Source organism: Drosophila mojavensis, unplaced genomic scaffold (genome assembly GCF_018153725.1).
Source record: "Drosophila mojavensis isolate 15081-1352.22 unplaced genomic scaffold, ASM1815372v1 contig_16, whole genome shotgun sequence".
NCBI classification, from domain to species: Eukaryota; Metazoa; Arthropoda; class Insecta; order Diptera; family Drosophilidae; genus Drosophila; species Drosophila mojavensis.
Window position 1 is genome coordinate 9,668,287 of NW_025318693.1, and position 11,600 is coordinate 9,679,886.

The window sequence follows — 11,600 nt, forward strand, 5'->3', positions numbered from 1 at the left end:
TTCATTATTGCTATAACCTAGAGCTCTAATGTGCTTTAAGGCTTGGGTTGATTTAAGTGCTGCGAAAGCTTCTCAGCGGCAGCCAAACAAATTGAATTCCTATTCAAAAATATTTAATGAGAACTTTACAACACTTTTTTTTCAATAAAAATAATTTAGTTTATATATTTATGTTTTATATATACACACATATTCATCTATCAACTAAAATCCTGTAAGAATAATAATTTATTTATACTGTCAACCAGCCAGCCACAACCTTCTATCTGCTGTTAGTTGTTGTTGTTGTTGTTGTTGTCGTCTACTAAAATGTCAGCAAAGTTAAAATGTCGAATGCCGTTTATTAGCGCATTTCGTCCTGCAGGTGATGGTTGTTATCAAGAAAGCGCCAAGCGATGCTAAATTTGCGGTTGATGAAAAGAAAACGTCAGCAACGGCGCATTCCGGCGAAAATTTATTACCCACCGAGCAGCTCACGGTACGTGCACACACTTTAAGCTGCATTTAAGCCACTCGCACATAGGAGTTTTACTTCCCGTAGATGCCTTACCGTTTTGTCGCATCCACGTCGGAACTGGTTACCTCAATGGATCTCGTTGATAGCGCCCTTTCCGGCATGCGTATTATGTCCGACGTATCCCGACGCATTGGCACTGGCATTGCAGGCAAAGATCTGGACACAAAGTGAACCTCTGACGACCCAAAGCACGCCCACGGGCAAAACAAACAGAGGACAAAGCACATGATTATAGCTATAACACACACGAGCATTACAATATAGATCAATGGCATGTGCAGTGTCTCATTCTCCTCATTCAGATATATCCAAAGATCCTGCAACTGCTGCAAGAAATCCATTTTCACCCAGATGAACTTGAAACCGAAACTGAGACCCAGCTGATTGCTACAGTTCAGTTGAACAAGCGACCGACTCATAACAACTTATATAACATATATAGCATAATGCGAATCATTTGTGGCTTTGAGGCGAAGGTCTGTAAATCAGTACGGTAATCACCAGCTATACTGAAATAAGAAAACCCTTTCAAAGCAATTATTTAGCTCGAGTTTTGTGTAGATTTGCAGTAGCTTATCGACTTTGAATTTATATATAATTTAGTGTACCCTATATCAATGCTAAATACTATTAGAGTGTATTTTGACTACAAGATGAACTGAGCCGGAGCTTTTATCTATATAGTAATAATGACTGGACTTTTTTAGTATCCAAAAATTTATGATAAAAAAAATAAAATAAAAATAGAGTTTTTAACCATGTCCTGCAGAAGAGCTTCATGATTTATGTAGAAGCTATAGACGACTGGTCATATGGAGAAAATCTATTTATGGCTTAAAATAATACATTTAAATGTATATCTCCCTTTATATAGTTGTATAATATTTTATATATATATATGTATAAAAGGTAATCTGCAAAACTAATAAATTAATTAATTATATATTAGATATAGCTAATCCTTTTGCAAATAAATTTAATTTCTAGACATCGTTAACTTTTCAATTTTCCACATAGAATTAATCTATATAAGTCTCAATATGATATACATAAGCCATAATAGACATCTCACTTAGCGTTATAGGGTATATACAAGCCGACGACATTTTAATTTATGCAGTTTCAAAGCTAAGCTAATGAATATAATTTAGCTAGAATCCATATTTATAAAATATTTTATTTATATTTTTCTAATTAATTACATATATATATATATATATATATATATATATATATATATATATATATATATATATATATATATATATATATATGGATTTAGTCTTTAAAATATTTGTTATGCGCCCTGAATGGAAGATAAAAGATTTGATATTTAAATTGATTTCTAAGCTATTCTAACTTACATTCTTTATTTATATTATTCATGTATTTATCAGAAAACTCTCGGAGCTTCTTTTTGGTCTATTGTCATGCTTTTGTGTTATAAAAACATTTTCAGGTCTTGAAGACATTCTTGGCTGCTTTTCGCACACCGAACAAGTACTCCGAAGCAGTAAAGCACCATTAAAAGATTCTTTTTATGCTGTTTTTTTTTTTTCGATTTAATTAATTTTATGTGGTTATACATGTGGCTCTTAGTCTTTGCTTATTATTTATAGGTGCATCTCTCTCTGAGATTTCACAGAAACTTTCCATAAATGTACTTCAAAGTAGCTCAGATACTTTAACTTGGCTTCAAAGTTGTTAAACTTAACAGATGTTTTAGTGTAATTAAATTTTTTCACTCGTTTCACTTGGTTTGAAATATATACTATAACATATTTTATTTTGCAATAAACATTATTTTCTTTGTACTCTAGAGTCGTCTTATAGCTATTTTCAATTGGATATTTTCAATAATAGTCGCATTGTCGATTCTGATGGATTTGTCGAATGTTTTCGGTTTGTTCGTTGCCTGCCCAAACTCTAGTATTCGACCTGTCGATCCACGCTCGGCGACGACATTCACGCACCGTTAGATAACAGTAATAGGCACAGCCGATCAGCAGTATGAGGGCTGCCATCACGGAAGGTATTAGATACAGCATGCTAATGCAGAAATGCTTATGCTCCAGCCATTCAAAAATTGCTGTCGTATTCATTTTTCCCAGAGAGAGGCAGCGAAGACGGCCTGCTCGAGAGCTGTACAGAAACTGAGGCCGCTTGGCGTCGACTTCAGTCAATGCAAAATTTTACTATACTGTAAAATATACTATATATAGTATAGAGTGCATGTGTGTGTGTATATGATTCATTTGTGTGTTGAGCTTGTTCGTGGCTGTAGCTTGGCAAATCTTTCATTATCGTCAAACGGCTGACGCATTTATATTGCCAGTGGGATTGTGCGCCAGTGGGAATACCCTGTACATGATAAACAAACAGCCAGACAAATGAATGGAGTCCTCAATAGCGCAACTCCTCAAAGTTCGTTCGCGTTTCAGACAAAACTCAATTCAACTTTGAAATTGTTCGACGCGCCATGGCCTGTCGCTGACTTTTGATGCTTTATGATGAAGTAAAAAATCAACAACAGCAACAACAACGATATGTGCTAAACAACAACAACTTCGTATATGTAGAGAGAGTCAGTTCATATCTATGCTGCTGTTGGATGTTGGCTGAGCAAAGTTTTTGATTAATTTAAATTTAGCCTCAGCTTTTTATTATTATTATATTGCAGATAGCTTGCAGCGAGGGTATTTATTTATATGATTTTTATATTTATTTACAGTACAATATTATCTTAAATTATATAAGTAGTAAAAATATTCAAAGCTAAGTGAATATTCAAATATTAAACGAATTGGATTAGCTTTGGATGTATGCATTTTATATTTATTTAATTTTATTTAATTTTAATAATTACAGCACACATAATATCTAAAAATATATGAATATTAAAAAGCTAACATTTAATTTAGGACTTCAAATGGACGTTTTTCATAAAAATCGTTTTTCATAATATTTGTTACAATTATAGTTGAAAATTAAAAGTCCAGACCATATAAAAGTAAATACCTAAACGATAACAAAAGAGGAATATTTATCGATTTTTTCAATCAAAATCTATTTGCTCATGGTTTATAAAGGTTTACGAAAAAAAAAACTAAATAAATAATAGAAAAAAAATCAAGGCTCTATATCTTCTAAGATCTGCCTTCCCATTATCAATGGGCTTAGGGTATAAAAAATGTTTTAGAAAGCTTAACAATAGATACAAGCAAAGGTTATGCAAATGTTCTAATAATGATGCCAAACAAAATTTTAATAAACCTTTTTTTTTTTATATTTACCTAAAGAAATATGTATATCTAAAATTATTTTTTATTGATTTATTTATTCAAAAATTAATTTTTTTAATTTTTACTATTTTTTTAAACATGTATAACTGAGCGATCGCTGACCAAAGAAGGAAAACTTTTGGCTTTTTTTCTGGAATTTACCAAATCCTTTGTATAGCAAAAATCTTTTTGGCGCAAAATTGTTTAGCCAACTATTTTCGGATTTGGGTATATACATATACATATATAGCGTTCGTCATTTTATTATAAACATACACATATATATATATAGATGTATTTGTATTCGTGCCTGTGTCTATGTGCGTGGCACTCGTAGCAGTGGAAATAAGTTTTGAGCGCACAACACACAAAGGAAATTTCGCATTCAATTTCGCAGGTGTTTGAGTCGATGTCTGCAGTTGTGCCAAGGTATGTATGGGTATATGTGTGTGGGTGTTGAATGTGAGCTCTTGTGCGTTGTCTGCCTTTGCCGATTGAAGCGCACGCGAGTTGCATTAAAGTGAATTCCTGTTAACTATTGAACTGCATAGAACTGAAGTCGGTTTAAGGTATTCCTTTTATTTTTGTTGAGTCTCCTCGAAAAAATAGATTTCCGTATTAATATTAATTATGTTACCATGTCACTTCTTTTCGGTAATGCATATATCTTTATATTATAAAATCTATCTATGTCTTTGAATATGTCCTAGAGAGCTTATAAGTATGTTTGAAGACCCTCTTCTATTCATATATAATATAGAAGCATTACTAGCATTTGCTTTATATTAACACCCTATTGCTTGCCCCTTTAAATTATAATTCATAAAATGATTTTCTTCCAATTTTAAGCACTTCAATTAATCTATTTGGATATTGACCAGCAAATATGTGTAACTGAGACCCGCATTAAAATTTCTAAAGCTACGCATGAAGGCAGAACGAGGCGCATTGCCTTGCCAGTTTTGTAATGTTTGTTTATTTGTTTATAGACGACCCAGTGCACTTGCTTTTCCATTTTTAGTACCATGAATTCACTGAAAATGTTTTACAAAGGGTATATCAGTTTTGTTTATATTACGTTCGTCATAGCTTCCCAAAAAAAATTGCAAATCAAAGTTATAGGAAAATTACCAAGATTTTAGATATGTATAGGGTAATCCCTTCAATATACCCCTCTGTGCTTATATATTACTTCAATAAGTAACCACAGGGTATCTTCAAGTCAACCATACCAAGTCTTACATACTTCTATTTAATTTTTTTTTTGGGTTTCTACATACATACCTTCGAATATTCTATTCATGCCCTTAATATTTGCATTAATATTTTACAATAAGAACCAACAGGGTATCTTCAAGTCGCCCCCTTGCCGGGCCTTAATTGCACCCACTTCATTTCTTGGGCTTTGCTATATACATACCTTTGAATATTCTATTCATGCCCTTAAAATCCTAACATACTAAAATAAGTAGCCACAGGGTATCTTCAAGTCGACCCCTGCCAGGCCTCAGTTCCACCCATTTCACTTAACTGGCATTTGCTATATACATACCTTAAGATATCCCATTCATGCACATCAAACTTTACATAAGTATCACAATATAAGTAACTACAGGGTATCTTCCAGTCACCCCTTGCCTGCGCTTACTTCCACTCACTGCTCAACAGTTTTGTCAAACGTGTTGCATACTCTGTGGCTGCCACAGCTGCTTGTTGTCGCGAAAATATTGTCGATAATGATGGCTGCCACACAGACACATTATCTTGTCATGCCCCTCCAGCCTACCTTCCCCTACCATCTGCCCGCCTCCTAATAACTTCTCCAGTAATTAGATGCACAAGTTAGTTACAGCGCGTGTGAAATTAATTAAAAACTTTCGCTGCTTAAATTTGCAGCGTGAAATTTAAGCGGAAAAACACAAACAACAAAAGAAAAACTTGCCACAGCAGACGGACACGGAAAACTTGTGCGGCAGAGTCAAGTGGCAAGTGGCAAAAGCTTGTTACACTTACCGCATAAATCTGCCACAAATAGCTCTCATGCACTCTCCATCTCCCCCACTCTCCCTCTCTTTCTCACTATCTGTCTCTGTCTCCTTCAATCTCTCTGCCTCTCTCTCTCCCTCTTCGTGCCTTCTGTTTACTGATTGTCTATCATCGAAGGACATCATGCAGCATCTATCATAAGTTTTTATACACTTTCAAAGAGCTTCATGAATCTGGCTTGGAATGTGAGACATCTGAGTGGGAAATATTATATGTCTATATTCATCTTGATTAGGATGAATAGTTAAGTGATTATAATGCTGTTGCTCTCTGTAGAAATCTGAAATCTGTAAATTGATCAATCATTGATGATGATTGATTGATGTTGCCATCCTCTTAAAATTGTGTAACGAGGATGCTGTACCATTCGACAAAGCTTCTTATGCAACTTTACATATTTGTGTTTAGTTTACAACAGCAATAAAAATATCTATATAAATTAAATTGAAATCTCAAATTTAAAAAATAAAATAAAAATTAAAAAAAATTAACAACTGAATAAGTAAGTGGAATAAAAATATATTTCTATAATATAACAATATAATATACATTCATTGAGTAAGATAAAACGACTTCAGCTAGATCGTGTAAATTTATTATGAAACATAAGTTTTTCCAACAACTATTAGTAAAAATATTTTGATTATTTATATTATTATTTTTATTATTTTTATATATATAACAAATGTTTATTATCATATAAAATGCAATATAACATATATTATATATACATTTATTATTATTTTATATTATGCATAATTATTTTAAATATACTATATTGATACCTCATCGAAGAGGTAATTTTTCAATCTAAAGCTTACCATTTACATTTTTTTAATTTCAATTATTATTACATTTTTTATTTGATTTTTGAGTTTGAAAATTAAAAATAACGAATTTTAATGTTACTGAATATTTTTTTAATTTTTGTTTTGAGAGAGTCTCTAAGGATTCTCAATATTTACAAACTCAACTCGGTCTCTCTCTCTCTCTCTCTCAAAGGGCATTACACATTCGTCTGTTCATTCTTTTGGTTCTCTTTTATTCCTGGTTTCGCTCAACTTTTGGACAACAAGTCGGCATTCCTTTTGGCATTGTTTTCGCTTCGGAGAAGTCTTGCTTCTCTTACTGTAGCTGCCGTTGCAGCTACTACTGCGTATTTATGGCATGCCACAAACGTTTATCTAAACTACATAAAGCAATAAAAGTTAAAAGTCAAATAACTGTACGGTACTTCAAGTTCCACTTGTTGTTGTTATTGTTTGTATTGCTTGCCCCATGTTGCAAGTGCTCGCTCCCCCTCCCCCACTGCTCGTGGGGATCTGTGCATTTTGGCCAGCCCTTTGGGAAGCTGAGGTAAAACAAGTCTCGACAACGTGCTACGGTCTGTAACAACTGCATGGGGCCCCTACAGCTACTAAATGGGGCTAATAGAAAGCGATAAAGATAGGAGAGAGCGAAACTTAGCTAGAGTTAATGGGGGAGATGTTGATAGAATTTGTTTAGTCTAATAAAAATATATATAAATGATACAAAATTAAATTATTTTCATTATGATTATCATTTATTATTTACTTATACTAAATTCAGTTTATAAATAATGTCAGAGCAGCGCATTTCCTGCATCCTGCTAGCCGATTCGCATTGCAAACTTTCAGCAGTTTATGTATCTGTTTACAGTTACAAGCTGTCGATGCGAGGTGCTGCAGCTACTCTGACCCGACGCAGGGTCGTGGGCGGACGTGGCGTATGTGGCACGTCAGCGCTAGTCGCTGTATCCTTTTAATCCTTTTGGCATTGCATCGAGTTTGATTTCACACGCGAGCACAGAAACAATAATATTATGCCACAAACACTCGACGCCAGCGAACATGGCCATGTAATCACACTTGAGCCGGCAGCAATGGTCGATCCCATGCCAACAACGGACGGCCTCGCCCCCGTCCTGGCACTACTCCTGCTTTGGTTAGACGTCAGAGGCAGACGCCATGCCCAGAGTCGCACAGTCAACGAGATTGCGAAACTTCATTATGTGTCCGTTTGGCAGGCAGAGCAGAGAAGAGCAGAGCAGAGTAGAGCAGAGCAGAGACCCAGTTCCAATCCCAATAACCGGGCACAGGCGATGCCAGATCTTTTTCATTTCTATTTCTGGTTTGGCTTTGTTCTCGCCACTGCCTGCGTTGGTATACCCTGGAAACTTACTTGTAGGGTATACTATAATTTAGCCATTATATATTGAGTAAATATCTGCGAGAATTCCAAGGGTTTCGATGTGAGCTACAGACGTCGAATTTGACCATAACCTGCATTAGTATAATTTCGTTTCACTAATTAATTTTCATTAATATCATTATTATCGGTTTAGTACGCGATCTTGCAAATTTCTCATCCCATTCAAGGACTACAGTAATCTATGAGATTAGAAGTTTGAGGAGCACATAATGTACTCATTAAGCATTAATTTAACCTTGTCTCATAGATCAAATTATCAATGAGTATCGATTATTATGCATATACATTCAATAACTATTAAATATAATTATTTGTAGCTTTTCTTCTTCTTCTTTTCTTCTGACTTTCATTTTTGTCATCTTCTTCATCACTCTCTAACTCTATTTCTCAATCAATTCCTCTTGCTTTCACTATCGATCTCCCTCTCTCTCCCTTACAGCCTTTCTCTCTCGATATCGCTCTCTCTCTTTCTCATTCTTTCTCTCTGTCTCACTTTCTCTATCTATCGATCTAGATTATCTGCTCCTCCTGTTCTGTTAAGAAACTGAGATTTCTCTCTTGCGATCTCTCTCTATCTCTCTCTCTCGCTCACATAATCTCTATTTCTCTCTCTCTCTCTCTCTCTGTCTTTCTCTTCACATACATTTCCTTTCTTCTCTTACTACCTCCCTCCCTCCCCTCTCTGACTCTCTCTCTCTCTGTTTCCCTTTCTTTTTATCACTTCCTCTTTGTGACTTACCTCTCCATCTTATGTTTATCTTCCTTCACATTCATCTCAACTTTTCCTCTTTTCTCGATCTCTTTTTCCATCCCTCTTGTTTTCTATCTCCCGATAATTACTTAAATAAGCTGTACACGTATTTTGATTAATACAGGGTATCTCCGAGTCGCACACCTGTCAGCTTCCTCCTCCGCGTGTTGTTGTTCTTTTTCGCTGGCATTGAGCTTGAAAATGTGTTTATTTGCAGCGACCCCAACGACATCGGCATCGGCTTCAAGTGCTGCCATAAAATCGCTGAAGCCTTCCGACGCAAAACAAGCTGTGATGCGTATGTGTGTGTGTCTGAGTGTGGGTGCGTGTGCACCTGTGTGTGTGTGTGTGTGTGTGTGTGTGTGGGTTTTCAGTTGCCGTCTCGACTGCAATTGTTGTGCTGTGTTTTTGTTATCTTCCGACTGGCTGTAAGGAATGCTAATGCCATGCCATAAGTACACCTCAGGTGTGAGCTCCAGCTTCCACTGGCACGCCCGCCTGTCGCCCGCCCACCTGTCGCCCGCCCGCTGCTGCAGGTTTTTGGCGTTGTTTTACTTATGCTGATGACATTTGCTGCGTTATTTCTTAACTAGCTTTGACTTCAATTCCAAATGCAGTTGAGACCCGAGCAACGTGTGCGGCTGCCAAATGAGCTGCCTAACGTTTTCGCCTGGCTTATCTCTCTCTCTCTCACTCTTACTCGCTCCCTTTCGATCTCCCGCTCCACTAAGGCACTCAAACTGATTGCATTTAGGGCTGGCAAGCCAGGTGACGACTGCATTATGAGTCCACTTGCAGCGTCACGTTCCACTGGACGAGTGTCCTGGACACAGGATACGGCAGCATGTCCGTTCTCTGTGCTCTGCTGTTTGCTTTCCAGCCGTTGCGCTCGTGCGGCCTTTTAATTGTTTTATAGTCCCAAAGCAAAGCACCTGCTAACTGGCCCAAGTGGCCTCCATCAATGTCCAAGCGAGTCCAATTGTTGGGCGTAAAGTCTAAGGGAAGCTCAGCTAATTGATTTCCTAATGTTCATAAGTAGAGGGAGAGAGAGAGAGAGAGAGAGAGAGAGGGAGGGGAAAGAGGGGAAAAAAAGGAGATGGAGCTAAGAGCGAGATATAATGGGAATGAGGAAGATATGCATTCAAAATCTATAATGGGTGTCTAATTGACAAGTTCTTCAGCAAATATTATCTATATAATTAAAGAAAGAGACGAAGAAGGGGAAAAAGGAAGACACACACAAGGAGAAGTAGTAGAAGTAGCTGAGCGAGAAAGAGAGATAAAGAGGGAAATGGATTAGGAGTCAAGCAAAAACTATATTTATTAGAGTGATATGAAAACCTTTTTAAATTATATTTATAAGAAGCAAAGACAAGAGTGTGAAAGGGTGAGAAAGAGAAAGAGAGAGAGCGAGACAATGGGGATGAAAAAGAAAGGGAAAGAGAAAGAGAGAAGGAGAGTGCTAGCACAAGAGAGACAGAAATAAAAAAAAAGTTTAACATCCTATATATAGCTGAATGGAGAGATATTGATAAAGCTAAGCAGAATATGTGATGTTCAAATAAATAATGCTCTTGGGAAGTGGGAAGAAAGTAGGGATTAAAGAGAAACATAAAGATACAGAAGAGGCAAGAGGTGGAAATTTTAATTATTCTATTTTTAACTTTTTAAATCGCATACATAAACGAAAATTATTAAGAATAAGCATAGAAATGGAGAAAAATAAAAAATATTGACTCATATTTATAATTTAATAAAAGTAAAATGTAAAATTCAGGGCATCCTTCTATAATTGGGCTATATTATGCCTACATTTATGGTTCTCCTAAATAAATATTTCCCACTCATTTCCCTATTTCTCCTCTTCTAGCTGCTCGTCTGCATTAAGTATTTAATATTCTATAAATATTTAAAATATTTAATAAAATTAAATAATACAAAATATGCTCAATTTAATTTAAACTTAATTTGATATAGCTCATAGAAAATAAAACAGATACTAATATAATACATAATCTATACATATTTATCCTCTGGGCAATTGAATTCTCACTCACTCAGCCACTTTTCAGCCCATTCAGAATTGATTGATTGAATGATTGCCCATTAGCCCATTAGCCCATTCGCCCATTAGCCCATTCGCCCATTGCCCCTTCACCCACTGCCTGTTGCTGTAATCCCGAAGATTACTTGAGGATTATGAGACGCGCCGATTTGGCCGGGCACAGCGATGCATATGCAATGGACTGGCAGACAGCATGGGGATCAGCCGTGGAAGCGCGCATTCAGTTGCTGACGTTTAATTACAGTGGGCGGATGGGTGATGGGTGGTTGGGTGGTTAGGGCTTGGTCGTGGCCGTGGGTGGGTAAATGTAAACGCAATTGTGGGGCCAGCAATTTGTTGCATGCGCACGTAACTCAAATGCCAAACACCTGCAGTTAACACGTTCCTCCAACGTTTACAGCGGGCAAACAAACAGCGAGTGGAGTAGCCGGTGGGCGGAGGGTGTGGACGAAGGGTGGCCGATGCAAAAAGCGTATCCAGACAGGCGCCTCGGTAAAACTGCACTTAAGTCAAACTTGCCAGACAAGTGGCAGGCAGAGGTCTGGGCTTTGTATGCGTGTGTGTGAGTGTGTGTGTGTGTGTGTAAGCCGGTCCAAATGGGCCGCTGACGTGGCCGTTTAACGAGCGCCCTTTGGGTGTAAAATTTCATTAGGAACTAAACGCTTTTCATTTGCGCATTTCGTCGACGCTTTCTTATGCTAATTCTTG